The 21,303-nt window shown below is 39.2% G+C and overlaps 1 protein-coding gene across 1 annotated transcript in view; it reads left to right on the forward strand.

Moving 5' to 3' along the window:
* ASCC3 (activating signal cointegrator 1 complex subunit 3) overlaps positions 1 to 21,303 on the forward strand; it is a 454,027-nt gene that overhangs the window by 224,412 nt on the left and 208,312 nt on the right. The window lies entirely within an intron of this gene.

The raw sequence follows: 21,303 nt of genomic DNA on the forward strand, positions 1-21,303 counted from the left end.
ACAGTCTTAAAGACATGCCAATTTAACATCCAGTATCAGTCACTGTGATAAATCAGAAGTATTTTCCGCATGTCTGTTCAGTTTTACACTGTCTAACTATTAGTAAATCTGGGCCCCCAACTATGCGTTCACAGTATCAGGCAAAAAGTATTTGTTTTAATTTAAAGGGGTATTCCCATGTACATAATCATATCTATATTTGTAGATAATTAAAAGTTGAACATTTTTGCAAATATAAGTAATTAAAAATTCTGCAAAGTTGTAAAGATTTTCTCTATCTTAGTGGTGACAGTCTATTGTCTTGATCGGTTGCCAATGGTTACGACTAGAGATGAGCGAGTAGTGAAATATTCAAGATTTGATATTCGTTTCGCGTAGAGCCTCAATATTTGACTACTCGATCGAATATCGAATCCCATTATAGTGTATGGGAAAAAATGCTTGTTTCAGGGGAAACTACTATTCGACTAAAGGAGAGTCACCAAGTCCACGAGTAGCAGGAGGAGAGTGTTTAGGAGGAGCGAAGTGCAGTTAAAGCGCACGGACCTCATTATAGTCTATGGGGTCTGTGCGCTTTAACTGTCCAGCGCTTACAGTTGCGCTGATATTCCGTTCGGGGGGGGTGTCCTCCTGCGGACTCCTTCCGGACGGGAGGCAAGCGCTAATGTGAACCAGCCCTTACTCATCCTGCAGAACCAGCATTGATTGACCGAATGCTATACACTGTATAGTATTCGGCAGATCAACGCTGGTTCTGCAGCAGGCTCGTTCTTGCTAGTCGGGAGAGCTGGCAGCTTGTGGTTTAACGGGAGCTGACCTTTTCTCATAGGAATGCATTGAGCAGCGTTGATTGGCCGAATCCTATACAATGTACAGCATTCGGCCAATCAACACTGGTTCTGCCGGAGGCTCGTCTGAGGAGGCGGAGTCTAAGATCGGACCACAGCAGTCTCCATTGTGGTCCAATCTTAGAATCCGCCTTGGCAATGGCTAAAAATGCAAGACATCCCAAAAATACATCTGACCTGTAACGCATGGCTGGAAATTGCTCCTCCTCTTATGTAAATCTAAGGTCAGCATAGACTTTGGATGATGGCTATATGATTGATGATGATCCCTCTTTCAACACTAATAACTAAACAGTCCAATAAAACGTATCAGTTTAGTTGTTTAAAAAAAAATGTGCGAAATGAAAATCTAATATGTATGTACAGTTTATGGGGGATTTACTGGTTATTACAGTCTAAACTTCACTTAACTTTTTACCCTCATTGTGGATTTTTATAAAATACATGAACAATAGATCTGCATGCACTTATGAGGTGCATATGTTAGGGGCCGTTCACATTACCTACCATTGGTGACCGTCAGCAGTGTCCGTGGCTATTGTCCGTACAAGATTTTAGCAATGGACATTATTTGAACCATCAAAAATTTCCATTCATTTCAATGGCATTTTATCTTGTGTCCATTTGTGTCCATTTACACCCAAGTCCGTTTGTTTCCAGCGGACAAAAAAATTCTACATGCAGGACTTTTCTTTCCGTTAGAAAAAAAATGTACAGCAAGTGTCTGTTATTTTTTTAAATAATGGACTGATAACGGACACTAACTGATAGCCATCAGTTAGTGTCCGTTATGATAGGTGTCTGTGCCAGTAAGACAAAGGTTTTCTATTCAATGGCAGTTGACATACAGATGAAATGTATAGTTAGATTGTCTAGGCATTTCTAGAATTAAAAACTGCAGAAAGTTCTTCAGTAAAAAGGCACTGTGTAAACCCAGTCTTATTATGACATAGATAGCAATTTTATTAGTAAGCCATGTAGAAATCCAGTACTTTAGAAATGGTTCACTAACTGTATTTATGAGCTGTAAGTACTCTAGAAAGACACTACACTAGTTTATATATATTAAATTGTTTCTTGGTTCTAGAAGCCTTGCCCAAGTGGTGCAGACAAAGGCCTCTGGACCTCTTTTGTCATATGAAGACATAAGTATAGTCAAGACACTAGGTTCACATCTGAGTTGGAGACTCTGATGCAGAGTCCGGCAAAAAATATTAGAGGAAAAAGTACTGGATGGAGGACTATTCCTCCTCTGTGTTCAGGTTAAAAGCGACAGACCCCATTATAATTAATGGGGTTTGCTGGGCTCCACGTCTAATTGATGTTTTAGCAGTTCACCTCTCTGTTGTTCCGGTTCTTTTACTGACCCAAACAACAGACAGTCGGCACTAGTCTGAACCTAGCGTCAGTTGGTGTGAATCCAAGACAGTAGTTCAATGATCTATCCATAAAGAAATGCTGCACCCACCTACTGACCATTTTTCAATGTTGTGTGCCAGTTCCAATTCTCATTGACAAGCAAAGGTACTATATTTGCATAAGTACTTCCATTTTTTGATGCAGAATAAATTGTTTATTGTTTAAGCTTTGGTTTGGAAAGACTTTGAGGATATGTTCACACTTGACTTCTGAGATTGTGCAGCATGTCAACGGATTTCTTAAAACCCTGCCAGATATATGGAGCAGTCACAGAAATTTCTGCAACAAATATACTTTCCTTAAAGAAGATTACTGGCCAGGCAAGGAACACCTCTATTGGTGCCTGTTGTGTCCCCGGTTGTACACCCCCCTTCCCCCTCCTAAAATTCAGCTTACCAGTTGTCAAGTGGACAATCCTTTATTTCAGTTGTACCTTTCCCCACCAATCCCTGAGTGAACCAGGACCTTTGCCTTTTCTGTATTTTCATTACTTTATTTCCAAATACATCTCTCTTCAATTTAATGACTCTCTAAGCTAGTGTTTCCAAACCTATTCAAACTCAGGGCACCCTTGGAAAAAAATATTTCTCGCAACACCCCCTACCAAGTAAATTTTACCAGAACACAAAAAACATCCTAAGGATGCAGATAATGTAGCACGAAAGCATGCAGTCCTCTTCAGAACTAGTGTTGTGACCCCCGGCACCCCTGCTGAATGGATACCACCACCATACCTGTGCATTTTGTGTGGTGCATTATGCTAGACACAATCTGTGAACAGGTTGTGGCCCTCGTTTTGGACCAAAGCAGCTCCAATGTTTTTCTAATTCTGTGCTACCACTTTGTGTGTTAGGAGCCTAGCTTATTGTTGTTATTGTGATGCCTTGGAGGACGTGTTGCCGAAGCAGGTATTTGTATTCAGTGTCTGAGATGCTTCTAAGCCTCGGTGTCTTTAATTTGGTTATTTCCCTTGTGAAATTGTAGGTTTTCATTTAGAAGGAAAACATGATTTCTACGTGAAAATACATGCATTATTCTGTGACTGTGTATTTCATGCATGTTAAGAGGAAAGTCATATTTTAATTTTGGCTTTTTCAGTTGGAAAATGGTTTTCATTTTTATCCATTAGCCATGGAATCGGTGTGGAAACTAAGCTGCATATATATTACTGCTCCATATTTATTCCTCACAAATTAAAACCTTCCTTTTTGCATCATTACACATGTCTGCTAAATTTTGTAACACTGTCTGTCTAAATATTGCGAACCAGACAAACTCTCCCTCCTAAAAGTGAATACAAGCTTTCGGTTTAGGCTCAAATATGTTAAAATAATTATGGTTTTAGTACAGATTTGAGTATAATTTTGTAAGTGTCTATACTTCCATTAACGTTAAGTTGATTGATCGCATTTCAAATTTCAGCATTTTACGCCCTTACTGCATTTAGTAGCAAGAAGCTGTTATATTGCAGTATAATGGATTTATGTCAAATTTTTTTTTTTTTTTTTTTTTTTTAGACTAAAGTAACATGTCATTTTGTTGTAACAATTTTGATTATGGCACATGCTTATGAAAGTTAGGTATATAATGTAGTCCTTTATATTTTAGAGGACAATAAAAAAGATAGGTCACTGAGCTTGTATTAGCAAGGTCTTTTAAAGAGGTCCTGTCATGTTCTGCAACTGGCTGCCTATCCGTCTTCACATGTTTTCTTCCACAATTTGTGTCATCTTTCAATTCTAGTGTACTTTCAAGTGGGCAGTGTCTAGTGCTTAGCGTCAATCACCTGGGCTGACCAGTCTGAGCCATTTAAACTAACTGAAGTGTTTTATCTAATACATCGCTTTATCTGTCTTGCAACATTAGCTAGATACAGCTAAATGTCTCTCCTCCGTGTTTACAGCTGGTTGCCTAGGTTACAGACCAGGTCTCAGGTCAGGATGATAACTCAGTCCCTGCTGTCATTTACATTCTCTTCTCTCCTTATCTCTGGATATCGTTTTTTTCAGGTTTTGAGCCCTACGGACGCTAGATAACTTTCTTGAGCAGTACCTTTGTTATCTCTGTATTTAAATCCAGAGAAAACTGTGCCATTTACAGCATGCACCCGGAAATACAGGGAAAAGGAAACAAGGCACCTAATATACTGAGATGGAAAAAATTTCTTAAGAGCTAGAGATTGCCCACTTGACAGCATTAGATCAAGTGCTAAAATTAACAACAAGGATAGCAGGACGAATATGTGGCTTTTTCATTGCTTACTAAATAAATTGTATAGCGACTGTGCTTGTTATTACAGCTCAGCCCTATTCACTTGAATGGGACTGAACTACAAATACTCCATGTGACCAGTAATGCACTGAATACATATATCTGAAGACCAATGAATGTCTGTGTTAAAGATGAGCGAGTAGTGTTCGATCGAATACCTTGCTCCCATAGGACTGCATTTAAGTGTCCGAACACCAAAGGGTTAAGCGCAGTGAATATTTGATGCGCTTAACCCCTTGGTGTTCGGCCGCTTACACACATTCCTATGGGAGCGAGGTATTCGATCGAATACTACTCGCTCATCTCTAGACCTTACGTGTCCTCAAGCACATGCAGTGTTAGGCCGGGTTCACATGTATTTTGGTTCGTAATGTGGAACGTAGACGCCACAGGATCTTTTGCGAGCCGTATACGATCCCATTGTTTTCAATGGGAGACGGTACCGTATACACGGCGCTTTTTTGCGGCCGCCACAAAATCACGGCCGCAAAATAGAGCCGCGTATATGGTACCGGCTCCCATTGAAAACAATGGGAGCGTATACGGCCCGCAAAAGATCCCGCGGCGTCTACTTTCCACATTACGAACCAAAATACTCTGTGTAAACCCGGCCTTATATACTGCTAGAAAGCCGCCAGTGCGCTGAATTCAACACACTGTCGGCTTTCCCGTTATGGGAAAGAGCTGTCGGTGCATTTACCAATAGCTCTTCACTGTCAGAAGGGCATTCCTGACAGTCTAACTGGGAACACCCCTCCTGACAGTGCTGTATGTAGCGCTATACTATGAGGGTGCATTCCTTACCACCCAGCCATGACACTAAGCGGTGAGGAACGCCCTCCCCCTAGTACTAGTCTATAGACAAGTACTGTCAGGAGGGAAAGGGGGGGCTTTACTGACCACTCAGTGTCAGTAACGCCTCAGTTAGACTGTCAGGAACACCTTTCTGACAGTGAGGAGATATCGGTAATGGCACTGATATCTCTTCCCCTGGGGCACAAAACAGGAAAGCCGACGGTGCACTGAATCCAACGCACTGTTGGTTTTCTAGCAGTATATAAAACCGCATGAGCCCGAGAACATAAAAGGTCCTCTTTAAGGCTCAGCAACTTTTTTTTCTTTCATATTTTCTATCTTCAGCTTCCAAATTTCAGAACTTCTATATTGTTCTGTTCCCATAGCTTATTATTTGTGCAATGAGTACAGAACCTTTCCTCACATTAGTGAAAACTTGTAGCTATCATATTTTTTAATTATCATTGTCCTAGTTCTCCATGTGGAGCCATATGCAGGAATGTGAATACACTGGGAAAGTGCAGTTACCCTTACATTATTATTATCATCCATTTTCAGTGTTTATATCTCACCAACATATTCCCCAGTGTTGTACTCAAATTGAATCAGTCACATCATAGTCTGGAGCTTTTCTAGAATACTGCTAACCAGCAGGGATTATATATTTATGTAAAATTGTAACAGAGTCTAAATGACTATAATTGAATAATCTTTCATACAAATTACCAAAATGTAAAGTGCACATTTAATGAATTGAGCTTATCTAATACGGCTGTGAAAATATTGTCTTCTGTCGTGCCAGGTATTTATCATACTAAAGTATAGAAAACAATGGGAAGATTTATTAGAGAGTCATCCCACTGTTTTGTGTGCTCGCTTTTTGCAATGTGCATTAGCTTGGACCCAGTCCAAACATCTGTTCTTAAATAAAAATTCTCAATTGTTGGAGACAAATACTCTGAATGTTAATTTGTGCATATGATTTGTACATTTATAATTGAGAATAAGTAGCGTGAAGCTGAAAGTTTATAAGAAAGCGGAAATGTTTTGGCATCAATACATACCTGCCCTGTGCAGTTACCCGGCATCACATCATGAGGCGTTACATTAATTCCATTATAAAGGAGCTGCACTATTTGTGCCTTGTGTTGTCATGAAGTAAGACAGTTACTCGGTTGTCGTTTTATATGCCACTGCGTGATGCATTTTCCATTGTTTGATGACAGTGCTGAGCATATATATATTACCTACGTGTTTATAGAAAATACAGGTGACATTGTGTGATCTTGCTATGAAGCTAGCTGTTCATCCAGATTTCCTTAAAATGATATTAAGTGAAATAATCTTTGTGCCATATGGCGATCAAGTTCTATCAGAATAGGATTTGTCTGACAATAGCTAGTGATAGATACTACTGCAGCCATGTTCTACCAAACCAGAAACGCCTTCCACAAATGGCTTTATTAGTGTGGACCTTAAGCAGTGCTTCATCCACTCATATGTTCTTGTAAATGTCTATTTTTCACACTCAATTTCTGTATGGCATGTGTGCATATATATTAGGAGACCATATATTTTTATTTTATTTATATTGGACTTGATGCAGATCAGGTTTTTTTTATTTTTTTTTTATCTTTAAAAATAAAAAATTCCATTTCAGAAAATTATGGTATGTGCTTGAATATGTATTCGCTTTATGATGGTTGGTCAAACTTCTGGGGCCCCACCGATCCTAGGAAAACAAATATGTCCATATTATTAATTCAATACAGACATTTTATCTGGCATTTTATATACCATTTCCTTGGAGAAAGGACAACCCCATTTTTTTTTGGTGTAATTTCCTATTTAATGATAGACTTGACTTTCAGTATACAGGGTTGACTTTCCTGAGAAACTAGGGCTTCTGTTTAGTAGTGACCAGTATAAACTAGAAGTACCTGAACATAGAATCACATTGTTTAGTTTACTTTATAGACAGACCTCATTCATTCCATCTGGGTTTCCATATAACACACAAGTAGTGCACCAGTATAGCTTTCGTAGGATTAGATCAGATAAACCCATAATACACATGCTTTAAAATTTTTGACAGCAATTGTGTTGACAGCTTTTGGAAACAGACAACCTTTATCATTTGATATACCATGTGTATGTGTGAATATTGAATGTATATATACATTGTTGGTTGTTAAATAAAGAATAAAAGGACCTTTACAGGTTCCATACAAAAATTAGAGGTGGACCTAAATAAAAAAAAATAAAAAAAAAAATAAAAAACATTAAGTTGTTATACACAACCTTCTTTCTTCCCACTGTCCCAGCCATAAACCTCTAGTCCTTTGCACTTGTCTTTGGCTCCAGTGTCGTAGCAATGGCCATTGTACCCAGTCATTGGCCATCATGTACCTCTAGACATTAGTAATGAATTTAAATTCTAAGTTACAATTTAAGTATAGTACAGATTGAGAAATAACAGATTGAAAAATGCATTATTTCTGTAATTGCTAAGCTCTTTAGATTTGTACATAAAAATCTAAATCTTTAAGAATTTTGCCTTTTTGACTTAATGAACCCTAAGCATCTCTGCAGAGTATATATATATATATATATATATATATATATATATATATAAGTTGTGGCTCATGTTACCAGTTTGCTGCAAGTTACTGGATGAACAGCTTACTGTACAGAGCTGCCTGACTCTGTCCGGTCTGATATTGATGTTCTAGGTGTAGGTTATCAGTATTTAAAGGGATTCTACTATTAAAACCTTTTGTTTTGTTTTTTGTGGATAAGACGTCGGAATAGCCTTTGCAAAGGCTGTTCGTCTCTTGCCTTTAGACGTGGTCTCCGCTGCGCTGTTCCTTAGAAATACCGTTTTTTTACCGGTATGTAAATGAGTTCTCCCACAGCGATGGAGGCGGGCTGCTAACAATACTGTGCAAGCGGCCATTTTCCCCCAGCCTGTGCGCCTGCGCAGTCTGCTCTGTCCAAGGCCCGAGGTCTAGAAGTTACGAGCCTGCGTCGGAAGAAGACATTGAAGATGACGCTGCGGACGAAGAAGGAGGCGGCGCTGGAGACACTTCTCTGGCAGCGGTGGGGACGCGCCCATTGCTATTTGAGCACTGGGGCCCGCGCCCATCGCTGCGAGAGAACTCATTTGCATACCGGTAAAAACCGGTATTTCTAAGGAACGGCGCAGCAGAGACCACATCTAAAGGTAAGAGACGAATAGCCTTTCTAAAGGCTATTTCAACGTCTTATCCACAAAAAAAAAAAATGTTTTAATGGTAGAACCCCTTTAAGCTTTGGAACATCACTGTGATGACATTATAATTCTCAGATGTTATAAGTGTTCCTCGAGATCTGTGACCGCACATATGCTACTTGTACCTTTCCACGTCTAGTGTAATATCAGGCGAGAGATCAAGGATACTCTAAACAGATTCTATTGCGGACATTTTTCCCTTACCCCATATAGTGCATAAGTGTCAGATTGCTCTAGGTCTGAATGTCAAGACAGAGAATGGTTGACCGAAATTCTCCCATATCTCCTCCTTGTGAATGGAGCAACATTGTGCTGACGTGACTGGTGCTCCATTTATTGTTATGGGACTGTTGGAACTGTAATTTCCAGCAGCACTGGCTGTCCCATAGGAGTGAATGGATTGCCGGTCACACAAGAGCATTGGTGTTCCTTTCACTAGGAGGAGAAATGGGGGACATTCGCTGGTCGGACCCTCACTAATCAGACACTTATCCCAATCCTGTGGATAAAAAATAAGTATTATTAATGACACAACCTCTTTAAGCTTGTATTTGACATTTTGTATGAGCATATGGTCCTTTCACCTAAATATCATTAACAAGATACAATCCTATAAACATAACCAAATTGTGTAAAGCATTTGCTTGTAACGGACTTAATCTAAAAAAAAAGTTCCACTTGTATATTTTTATTCTTATATTTAATTACTAACAAAAACCCAGTTTTAGCGAGCATTAAAGAGTTCACGGGAACATCAGTGTTTGTAAATGGCATATTTTAGTTCATGACTTATTAAAATCCTGAAAGTGGGACATATACTCATGGTAAATTCAGTGAACATCTTTCTCTGCCTCTTGGCTAAAATATTGATACCTATTCGCTTGACTGAGCTCTCTATTTGTATTCCTAAGAGTCAACCATGTTCATCTTCTGTTAATACAGTTTAACACTTATTATTCATTTTATGTTAGAAGAAAAGAACAACCTTATATAGAAATTTGTCTGGTCAGTGTAGAAATCAGACACTGTTATTCTTAGATATATATGTCTTAGTGATATATTATATAAAATATATTTTAGAGTTATATAATATATATTTTTATATAATGTGTTCACAGGATAGAGGATAAGTGTATGGTTTTAAGGAGACGCCACATCCACTAAGTGTACTGTCTTTGGTATCCTCTTTACTCTGCATCTGACATCACGCATCTTATGATGTCAGTGCGTTTCATGCGACTGCTAAGGTCCAAACACAGGCTTCAGTGGGGCACGTGTCAGTCGCAAGCCAAAAAACAACACCAGGGACCACCAGATGCCCAGGAGAGGTGAGGCAAGATGAGTATAAGTGTGTGTTATTTTTACTCACCTCCCTTGGGCAGGCTTTTATTGGAAAGAAGCCCAGCGGCATGTACATACACATGATGGCATGTGACCGGGCCCTTTTCCATTAGCCATGTGGCCAAGCACCACTGGAGGATCTTAGTGGCTTACAGATTAACTTAATGAAATCACAGTATCCCAAACAAAAAAAAATAGGGCAATTTGGGTAGTATCACTAATACAACTACATTGGCCAACAGGCCAACTACCACTTAGAAAGAGATATTTTTTCTTAAAATTGTATAAATTTATTGAAAAATATTTTATATAAATAAATACATAAATACAGAGATAAATGTGGTTGCACCATTTATCTCTGTATTTATGTATTTATTTATATAAAATATTTTTCAATAAATTTATACAATTTTAAGAAAAAATATCTCTTTCTAAGTGGTAGTTGGCCTGTTGGCCAATGTAGTTGTATTAATGAAATCACAATTGAACACCATGGTCTAGTTAAAATAAACCAGAGTTAAACATTGACATGTATGAAAAGCAATATATAATAAATAAAGCACAGAGTAAACCGTATATATTCAGGCTAAATGATGTGCATGTTTTCTGGAGCCTTAACCAATATGGATCAATATTCAAAAGTTGTCTTATATTTGATAATGATATTGTACATAACCAATATGGAAAATCATGCATGATCATTTATGAATAATACATAATCTACAAAATGACAGTGTAATGGCCACATACAGTACTGGAGAAAAATCACAAATTATTAATAATCAATAAAACTTATCTGGCCATTTCAAATCCATAACCCATTTATTGTCACTGTATTCTGTAGATATTTCTCATCTAAATCCACATGGAAATCTACACTTAATGTGCCAAAAAAAGAAGTTCTGTTTAGATTCTGGATGAACTATGTATCAAGTCTACCAGTTAGGAGTACAACTTAAATGGGTTTTAACTTAATTCTAAAAATAATCTAATGACAACTGTTTTGCCATAAGTGCCATAGATCCCATGATTTCTGTTTACAATGCTGTAGAGATGATGGGACTTGCGTAGTGACATTACATCTGCAAAGCTGATTTAGTATTTCTGATTCATGCCCATTCCAGTGATGTTGACAGGGGCCAAGTGATGTAGATTTGGTGAGGGTGTGCCTACTTGTAAGTTTTGGCCATAACCGGTTTGCTTCATGTGCATTGGCTTGATAAAACACTGTGAAACAAAGCTCATTACTGAAGAGACTCTGTGTGAATAAAGCCTACTAAGAACCATATAAGTTTGCCAGTCTGAGTTCACTCTTGTAGGTTTTTGCTGCAAGGAAATATTACACCAATACTTGCTTTGCATGAATTTGCATTTGCGTGATCTTTGCAGGGACTTTTGCTCAGTTTGGTTTGCTTTATGCCACTTTTACGTGACCATGATATGGATGCTTTATTGTACTCACACTATGGAAGCAACACTCTGACCTCCAAGAGTTCATCAGAATTAAGTGTACCATAGGTTTCTATGGTGGTCTAAGTCAGGTTTTGAAATACCACAGGAGGCCCAAATGTTGTATCCTAAATACAAGGGTGTCCGGAAAGTAAGTACACAAAATGAAAGGGTGGACTTTAGCCAGTATATGAAGCATTTTTTATTAATGAACATGTGACTGGAAATGCACCGATGTGGCACTGCAGGTAGACTGACACAGTGAATGTAAGCTTGTAGTTGTGAATGTAAATGTAATTGTGAATGTAACAGTAATTCTTGTGGGGACATGTCAAGTCCATTGTGTACGCAGCACATGTGCCAACCAATGAAGAGCTTGTGAATCGCATCCAGGCTGCGTTCGTCGCGGTGAGGGCCATGCCAGGAGTCTGTGAACGGGTGCTTCAATCCATCTCCCGGCGTTGCACTGCTTGCATCGAGGGAGGCAGCCAGCACTTCGAGCAATTCTTGTAATAAGTAACAGCGATTAAACTGATTTCCCATTAAAGTGCTTTCTCTTCTTAATTTCTCCTATCACATGGCGTAGCGAGAGATAGCAAACCGACATCTCGGTCTACCTGCAGCGCCACAACGGTGCATTTCCGGTCACATTTTTATTGATAAAAAACACTTCATATACCGGCTAAAGTCCGCCCTTTCATTTTATGTACTTGTTTTCTGGACACCCTGTATGTAAGCAAAAGAGAAATTGTATGACATTAGGTTAAACGCGGCCATTGGGCACTTTAACACAACAGTTTTTTGATTTCTTATTTGTAAACCAAAATCGAGCAGTCCTAATCCCAAATCTCAGCAGACTTTCCATTATAATTTTTCTCTGTTTCCTCTTGTTTTCTGGTTGTAGCTTACAAATACTAATGTAAAATACAGTATTTACTAAATAGCAATTGCCCTTAACGCCTCATTTGTACATTTGTAGTGTTTAAACGATGACCAGAATGGATTAAACCGTATATTTAGAGGTCTATATTATATTTATATGTAGCGTTTTGGTGGATTTTTCTGGTTTTGAACATAGTATTATTGCTTTATTTTATATATGGATTTTATGTTCTCTTTGTAACATATTATGTTATAGTCTACTGTAGTATTTACCAATGTTTAGCAATTTTATTTTCTTCTTTCCAGTTCTCACTCTTCACAGATGTTCCTTTTATCTGCTCTTTTCTGTCCATTTCTGTAGTACAGTTTCAGCTTATGTTCTACCTTTATTTTCAATTTGATCCTTCTGCCTTTTAGGTATTGTGAATTCGTATTTGTCCTTTACAGTTGGTTTTTTTAATGTTCTCCTGCTTGCTTGCCTCACACCAATTTACTTGCTATCTGATCTCTAAGACCCGTGCTCGGCTTCTAACAGTTTAATAGTCAACAGCTCTGCACCCTGTGTGAGTGGGAAGCAATGCAGCTCCTGGTTACTGCTGGAAAAATTGCTTAGCAGCAGAAACAAATGATAATGTTGCTCTAATATTAGGTGTCTGTCCTTCAAAATTTGGAATGTCTGGCTTGCCAGTGGCAATTCTGCTTCGTCGTGTGATCATTGTCACAGCGCCTGGACTAAGATCTGAGCTTATTGCCATGCAAACATATTATGGAACAAGGTGAAGTGACCGAGGGAACATATTGTCTTGTAGACTGCAGTTCCGTTTGGTACTTCACAATTAAATCAAAGGCTGCAGGTTACAGATTTCCGAAATGAATTCATGTCACTAGACAATATCCTTCAAGGACAAGGCTTATCGTAACTGTTTTTCTAGTTTCAGAATTGCAGAATAAAACCAAGGTGGGATTTAAAATAAAAAATGTCCCCAGAGCGTTAAAAAATGCCGAGTGCCTTGAGCTGGTATAAATATTTCATGTTGGCAGTTGATTAATTCAGAAAATCTTCGTTGTAGAGCAACTCTTTAACCCATCATTGCTTCCCCAGGACCTTTCTCTTCCCTAATTAATGAATGGTCGGATGCCCTTCTGTAGTGCAGAGAACCCAGCAATGGCTTGGGATGTAGTAGCTCAGTCATTGCAGGACTAGGGGCATTGTATCAATGCAATCCTGGGCTTCATCTAGTTAACACAAAGTATCGCACTGTTTGCACAGTCAGGGACAGACACGGGCACTATCCGGTGCCAGCTCTGGCAGCTCCAGTTAATATTTTGAAGAAACAGCTTGAGAAGATTTTACATTGAGGCTGCTGGACTGGCAGTCATTCCTGTTTTCAAATCATTTGCAGAGAATTTGTAAGACTTGCTTAATGCCAAGGAATTCTCTCTTTTAGTTAATGAGGAAAATTGGGCATTTTGTATTTTTTGTGTAACATCGGCGTCTAGACGTCGCTCTATGACTACTGCTTAAATTGACGTGACATTTGAAGGGAGAAGCGGAAATGTTAGTGAATGAAATAATGCTTTAGAAGCTTAAAATACAAGTAGGATAGATAAATATTGATGTCTTCAGTATTTCAGCCGTATATGAAAATGGAGAGACATCGGATGTCGTAGTGTCTCCATGCTATTATCAGGTAGTTGTCGATTATTAGTATAGTAGAAGACTCTTTTCTACGGAATACTATCATTTTGTTTCCTTATAAAATATAATATTGAGCAAACATTACAAATGCCTGAGGCCAAGGCCGCACGTAGCATAAAGGCTGCAATTTTTCTGCGATGTTTTACAGTACCTGCAAAGTGGATGGGATTCTCGCTACTCCCATCCACACATTGTAGAAAGATATCCGCAGTGGGCATGAGGAAAACTCTGCATACTTCCTGTAAAAAGTACTGGGGCAAAAACCTGCGGCTTGCTACGAGGGGTCTTATCCTGAAGTGGGTATGCCCACCTCTGATATTTAGGCAAGCTTGGTTATATTTGTAACTCCCATGGAAGTGAATGGAGAGATCTCCTATACACACACGCCAGATGTACAAAGGTGTCAAAGCTATGGGAGTGATGTTTGAATACTACAGCATAAGAGTGTTACCCCTGTGAGGCAACACGGTGGCTCAGTGGTTAGCACTGCAGCCTTGCAGCGCCGGAGTCTTGGGTTCGAATCTGCATCTGCAAGGAGCTTGTATGTATATGTGGATTTCCTCCCATTTTACAAAGATATACTGATAGGAAGAAAAAAAAAAGTACATTGTGATCCCTTTATGGGGCTCACAATCTACATTTTTTTTTTTTTTAAAAAAAAGAATTTTACCCCGTCTCTTCCCCGCTGCAGCATATACGATACCAAATTTCTGAGCGTGGGCTAATATGTTGATGAACTTGTAGTAGTAATATGTACATCTATATGTGGAAATGGAGGATGAAATCATATTCTTCCAAGTGTTCCCTTAAATAAACAAAGTAAATGCTTCGCTATACATGCTATCATTATGTAACTTCAGATGTAAGAAAAGACATGTATTATCACCGAATAGAACAGTGCTAAGGCTCTGACAGCATCTGGTCCGTTCAGGAAGTAGGTATTGTTTTTTATAATCCCCTGTAAAATATGGGGTGTTCTCCTGTACCAGCACTTCATAATTTTGGCATCATAAATTTTCAAAAATGATCACAATCCCACCCCAGTAGGGGTGTAGCGTAGAAAAGAGCATCTCAGTATATAAGTGTTAGTTTAAAAGAGGTTGTCCAGGAATTTCAGAAGTCAGAGAGGAGGCTGGTAGAATGTGATACATAAAAAATGAATTAAAAAAAATCTGTCCCCCATGTTCCGGTGTTCACCTCTGTCCAGTCCAGTGCGTTGTTCCATTGCCAGCAGTGCTCAGAATCCTCTGGAAAGGAACTAGTGACATGTATGAGTGATGTCATCGGTTCCTTTTCTGTGGCCGCTGATTGGCCTCAGCAGGTACATGCAACGCAGGACTTCTGCCAGCAAAAGTGCAGCACATGACAGACAGAGTTCCGGGGACAACTGAGTATGATTGATATGATTTCACCTTCCCTGACTGACCTCCTCCTTGACTTCTGAAATTCCTGGATAACCATTTTTAAAGATGTGTGAAATGTATTATTTGATACATGCAGTAGTTTGCTGCAAATTTATTGAATCATAGACCCCAGCAAAACTGACTGAATTCCCTTCATAATAAACGTTTCCCATTCTTGATGGCCTTGGGCCACTTTATTGGGATGTCAGATGGTGGTGGATCAGAATTACTGGCATATAATGGCCTAATATAAGACTGTATTACACTAGGTTCACATCTGCATTCAGGTTTCCGTTCTTTGGGTCCCCTTGGGGATCCAATTCGCTTAAAAGGCAGTTACTAGCAGAAATCCATGGTCCCCATAGACTATAATGTAAGCCCTCCAGAATGGAAAGCGGAATCCCCAAAACGGAATCTGGGCATGAATCCAGCCTTCTAATTCTTAAATAATGTATAGGTATTATTTTCTTCTGTATTTCTCTATAGCTTCATTAATGCACTTATTTATTAGAATCTTATTTTCCTACATGACACACTCTGTGTGTGTGTACAAAAATCAGGTAAATCCATCAGGATTTGTAGAGGCTTATAGAAACGGTGTTGTTTTCAGCACAAAAGAGTAAAAGAGGATCACACGAGTCATTCTTGAACAAACAGTGGGTGTCACATCGATATTGTTATAAAATGTAGTACGATACCTTCTGAATATATGGGAGAAGTGTACTCTATGGTATGATCCGTTCACGCTTCACTTTAAAGTGTTGTTAAATACATTGTAGCCCTCTATTACCAATCAATATGAAATATCAGTCACTGCGCACTATTAGCCATTGTATTGTATATTCTTTCCTATTGTTAGCCCTTGTCTGCTGTATCTCTCTTTTATACTTTTTAAGCTGAGAGTAAAATACTCAGAGGATCTAAGTGGAAAAAAAAATATAATGTAGATAACACATTTCTGTGATTTAGGAATATGAATGTGCACAAGAAAATTGCTTCTTTTTGTCATTTCATGCTCCAATTCATACATTAAACTAAATGGAATGGTTTCTAGAGTGCCCGATTAGATCATTTCTAAACTACCTGCCTAATGCATCGTGCCACGTGCAAAAACGGCAGCATAATACTGCTCTCCACTGTAATACGAGGCACATAATATGCAGAAAATCTTAGGCACGTTTTCCATTTAAGATCCAGCTTGTGATACCTACAAAGTGTACTCAATGGCTTTACGGAAGAGAACACTGGGCTTGTTTTTTGTGTTTTTTTGCCTAAAGTGGCTGACTTGTCATCTGAATTGTGGAAGTAATGAATGTAGAAGTAATGAATGTAGCTATTGACTCTTTGTTCTATATCTGTAGTGTAAGGTGATCTTCTGTAATCTGGCTAATGACCATGAACTGGACCACTATCTCAGTGATGACCTGTGGCTAGTTAAGTGCTGCAGGAGAATGAATTGACAATTATTTACCTATAGACACTGTGTGCGATGTGTCACGAAATAGACACAAAGAGAGGCCGGAGTAATACAGTGAAAATTGTGCAGCCTAATTATTCTTTGTATAAATGTCTCATTAGGTATGCATGCACATTATTCTCCGCAGCTTGCCTACCTGTTATAGTCAGCTGTTTTATCTCTATGATTGGAGATTTTATTAAAATTTCATGCAAATCAAAGTTTCATTAGAGCCTTGCTATGTTATATGCTCTACTTCAAGTGTGGGAAGCTACAGACCAAAGCAAACATTTTCTAAATATGGATGGACGGTAAGAAGGTAAATCTATAATCAATCTATTGAAGACCAGGAATGTTGGAGCACACTACTTCTACGTTAACTGATCTGCATAAATGTAATACAGGTTTCACCCCAATATTGCAGGGAGTCTACCACCACCAAAATTGCATCGAACCCACAGATATGCCATTGTACGGGTTGTTAGTGAAGTGGTGAACATGTTCTTATTGTTTCAAATTGCAGTCTTGCTGTTGTGAAAATCAACGTTTAGTCTGTATGCAAATGAGCTTTACAGTGCACCCTGGGGCATGACCACATCTGCTGTTTTTGACTGTGGTCACTGCATTTTAGCACCTGTCAACCTTTATGTTAGGATGGGACAGTGCTGGGTGGCTACTACTGTTGAAAATGGGTGCACTAGCAGGCACAGGGTGCACAAATTGGCAACTTGTAAATGGATTATATATATTTATAGTATGGTTTGGTATACCAGAGCATAAAGAAACAATCGCAGCTTCAGGCTATTTGCACACCACATAAATGTAAGCAGATTTTGGAATTCATATTCTACTCCAAAACCTACATGTAATGCACATCCCGTCCATATGAAAGGGACTCTGCAACATATTGACATGAATAGTAAAATTTCTGTTGTTTTTTTTTAAATTCCACTATGGAAATAAGTGGAATGTCACCTATTTCTGACCTAAAATGTACATGTTCGTTTTATTGAACAACTGTAATGCTTATACTTGTGTTGCTTTGTAGCAGTTACTACAAAATCCGAGGGTCAGCCTTAGATGTCTGTCTTGGAAAACACACACACTGGAAAATATCCTGTTCTGAGAACATACTCTTAAAGGGGTCCTATGGGTAAATTGTATTGAGGACCATTATCAGATTAGTAAGGGTCTGATGTCTGGGACCCCATCAATCCACTGTTTTGGGCAGCTGCTATACAGAGAACAGCGTCAGAGATGGATAGCACTGTTCTCTATAGTGGCCATGATGATTTACTGTATCTCAGCTCCTACACAAGTGAATAGGACCTGAGCTACAATTACTCAGCACGACTGCCACACAAAGAAACGAGCTATTGGGCTCAGCTCTGTTCTCTGTATAACAGTTCCTGGGGTCCTGGGTGTCGAACTTCTGCCAAGCTGATCTGATGTTGATGACCTATCCTAAGGACATCAATATAATTTGGCTGTAAAACCCCTTCAGAGTCTGACTAAAGCTGTAAGCGTAGGTTCATTCTCATGTTAAAAAACATAATGGAAGCCATCTTCAGTCATGTCTCCCAAAAACTAAACTAATATCTGAAAATTTTGTTCCAAAAAAAAGATAATGTGATTTAGGATGACCACATTGAGCCTTGCAGTTTCGGTCTCAATGTGTTGTTGATACATTGTATCAATATCTACACTGTGCAATGCAGAGTATAGACCTGCTCATCTTTTGCTGTGTTGTGACATTGTTACCTACATGACAGCCTGGTAACTTTAGCAGTGGCTACTTGATGGGCGATGAACATTGCGTGTTTATCACAAGGTTGTGCTTCTTAGCAGTGGAAACATATACGACTTTGACGTCTCTGAGGATGACAGCCTACGTCTATAAGTACAGGATGTTTGTCTGTATAGAAGAGTCATTTTGGATACTTATCCGGTACCTAGTTAGCTCATTCTCTAAATTCATATTGTGTATACATTTTTGGGAGGGACTGACATGCGAAGACAGCAGCTGTTCTTTGCAGATGAAAATGCTAATGGTCCATTTTAGGTTTTACTCTCATCATTACACTGAACTTTAACGTGGATGGTAATGTATCTTAACTTGTGTAAAGGGAGACCCCTGCTGGATTTATGGGAGACTGGATGTAAAATCTTTGTCAGCTGCAGCATTTCGAAACCTTACATTTGCTCTCTTTCGATCTGGTTTGGTAACTTGGGACCCATGTTCCTACAAGTAAATGTAGCAGTATAGTATCAATAGACAAGCTTTAATAAGGTCTTCAGTGTCTTAACATCAGTTAAGATGGTTAGTAGTCCCAATTTTGTAAATTCACGTATACCGTTTATTGTGGAAAAAGTGACTTTTGTGAATAAACTGTAGTCATTTATTAAAAATATGTTTAATAGGAGTTTAACTCTTTATACATATTTGGGAATACTATCAGAAAGTTACAGAAACATGACAATTCACCATTGCGAAAATATCGAAATAGATTTCCAAAAACTGACTCTAAATTACAATTTATATTTATCTACTGTGACTTGAGCAAGGAAGATTGCCCAAATATTATAGATGCTACACAAATAGAGACTATAAACCTTCCAAGCAGAGGAAGTCTTCATAGTTAAATTGTTAAGTGTTTAAAGGGGCCTGGATACTTTTTGTAAAATATATTATATTTCAAGTTATGTGTGCCAGCAGTTGAGTGGGGCTGAGCACCAGATGCACATGTCCAAGGACTCTTCGCTGGAGCCCTGACTAGCAATTGCCACTTTTAAATGGAAACTAGCAGGGATTTCCCATTTATTGGTACCTAATGTTGCTGTTGATATAAGTTACTACTGAAATAGGGAGTTGTAGAAAAAAGCTTGGATTGCGTTTAACTGATAGGTACTGTGGCTAGCAAGATTTACAATATGGCTTTCATGGGGGCTTTGTAGCAGGAATGGAGAACATTGTAGCTGCCATGTGCTCATTGTGGAATAGGGTTTGGGTTTTACTGGACATTGTAGCTGTCATGGGCTATTGCAGCTGTCTTAGGGATGCTAATAGGATTGTGCTAGTCACAAGGGACATTGTGGAAGTCATGTTTCTAGTATAATTTACATTATACCTATTTGGGGGCAATCTTTTGCTAACCTTCAGCATTATTTGGTGTAAAAGGTAGGGATCTGGGCTCCATACTCTTCAGAAGCACATTTTAAAGAAGCCTTGATATCGCACTGGAACATTTGGAAATGCAGGACAACTGAGTGCCAGTTGTGAATCTTTGGGTTTAATTGTTTTCATATCTACCAATATCCCTGTATACTAGATTGTTGGAGTTGGAACCTTTATCATTAGATGTTTTTTTCTTTGTAACTGGTAATTCTCACCCTAATATAAGAAAAATAGTATTCAGCGCACTGTCGGCTTTCCCGATCTGTGCCCGGTGTAAAGCGCTATCAGTACCGTAGCGCTTTACAGTCAGAAGGGCGTTTCTGACACTTAGCCAGGGACGCCCTTCTGCCCAGCAGCGCCTACCGGGCTGCATTGTGTGAGCGGGGAGGAATGCCCCCCTCCCTTCCTGATAGTGCTCGTCTATGGCGAGTACTGTGAGCAGAGGGAGAAGGCGTTCTTCCCTGCTCCACAGTACAGCACTATAGGCGCTGCTGGGCAGAAGGGCATCCCTGGCTAAGTGTCAGAAACGCCCTTCTGACTGTAAAGCACTACGGTACCGGGACCGATAGAGCTTTACCCGGGGCACAGATCGGGAAAGCCGACAGTGCGCTGAATTCAGAGCACTGTCAGCTTTCCAGCAGTATATAGAACTGCATGTGCCCAATCTGATGAAAGGTCCTCTTTTAAGGTATTTTTATATAACAGGAAAAGGAAAATCAACATAACAATCATCAGAGTCTTGTAGCCTCAAAAATACAATGTAATGCTGAGGGCAAACAACATGGGTGCCAAGAGACCAAGGCAAATTGGGAGGCGGGTTCGGAGGAGGCCACTGGGCGCAGGAATCTGCAAAAAGCCATGGCCAGCACCTATAATGAATAGCCCTTACATAAACAGATAAGTACAGTGCCTATGGCGGCAACACAGAAGAGAGACAAAGAAACAAGTAAGGGTGCATTCACACGGAGTTTTGTGGTGCTGATTTTGCCACAATAACTCGAGTAAAGAAACAGTGCTAAAAAAAAAGCGCTGATTCTTTACTCAAGATATTGTGGCAAAATCAGCGCCACAAAACTCCATGTGAATGCATTCTAACTGCAAAGAACTTCAACATGAAAGTCACTCAAAAAAGCTTGCCGTGAGATCTCTGCAGGGAACATGCGGACAGGAAAGTAGTTCACAATCTACTTTCCTGTCCGCATGTTCCGTGCGGAGACCTTGCAGCAAGCACATAGACACCATTATAGTCTATGGGGTCCGTGTGCTTTCACTGCACACCGTTTGCAAATGTGTT

Source organism: Leptodactylus fuscus, chromosome 3 (genome assembly GCF_031893055.1).
Source record: "Leptodactylus fuscus isolate aLepFus1 chromosome 3, aLepFus1.hap2, whole genome shotgun sequence".
NCBI classification, from domain to species: domain Eukaryota; kingdom Metazoa; phylum Chordata; class Amphibia; order Anura; family Leptodactylidae; genus Leptodactylus; species Leptodactylus fuscus.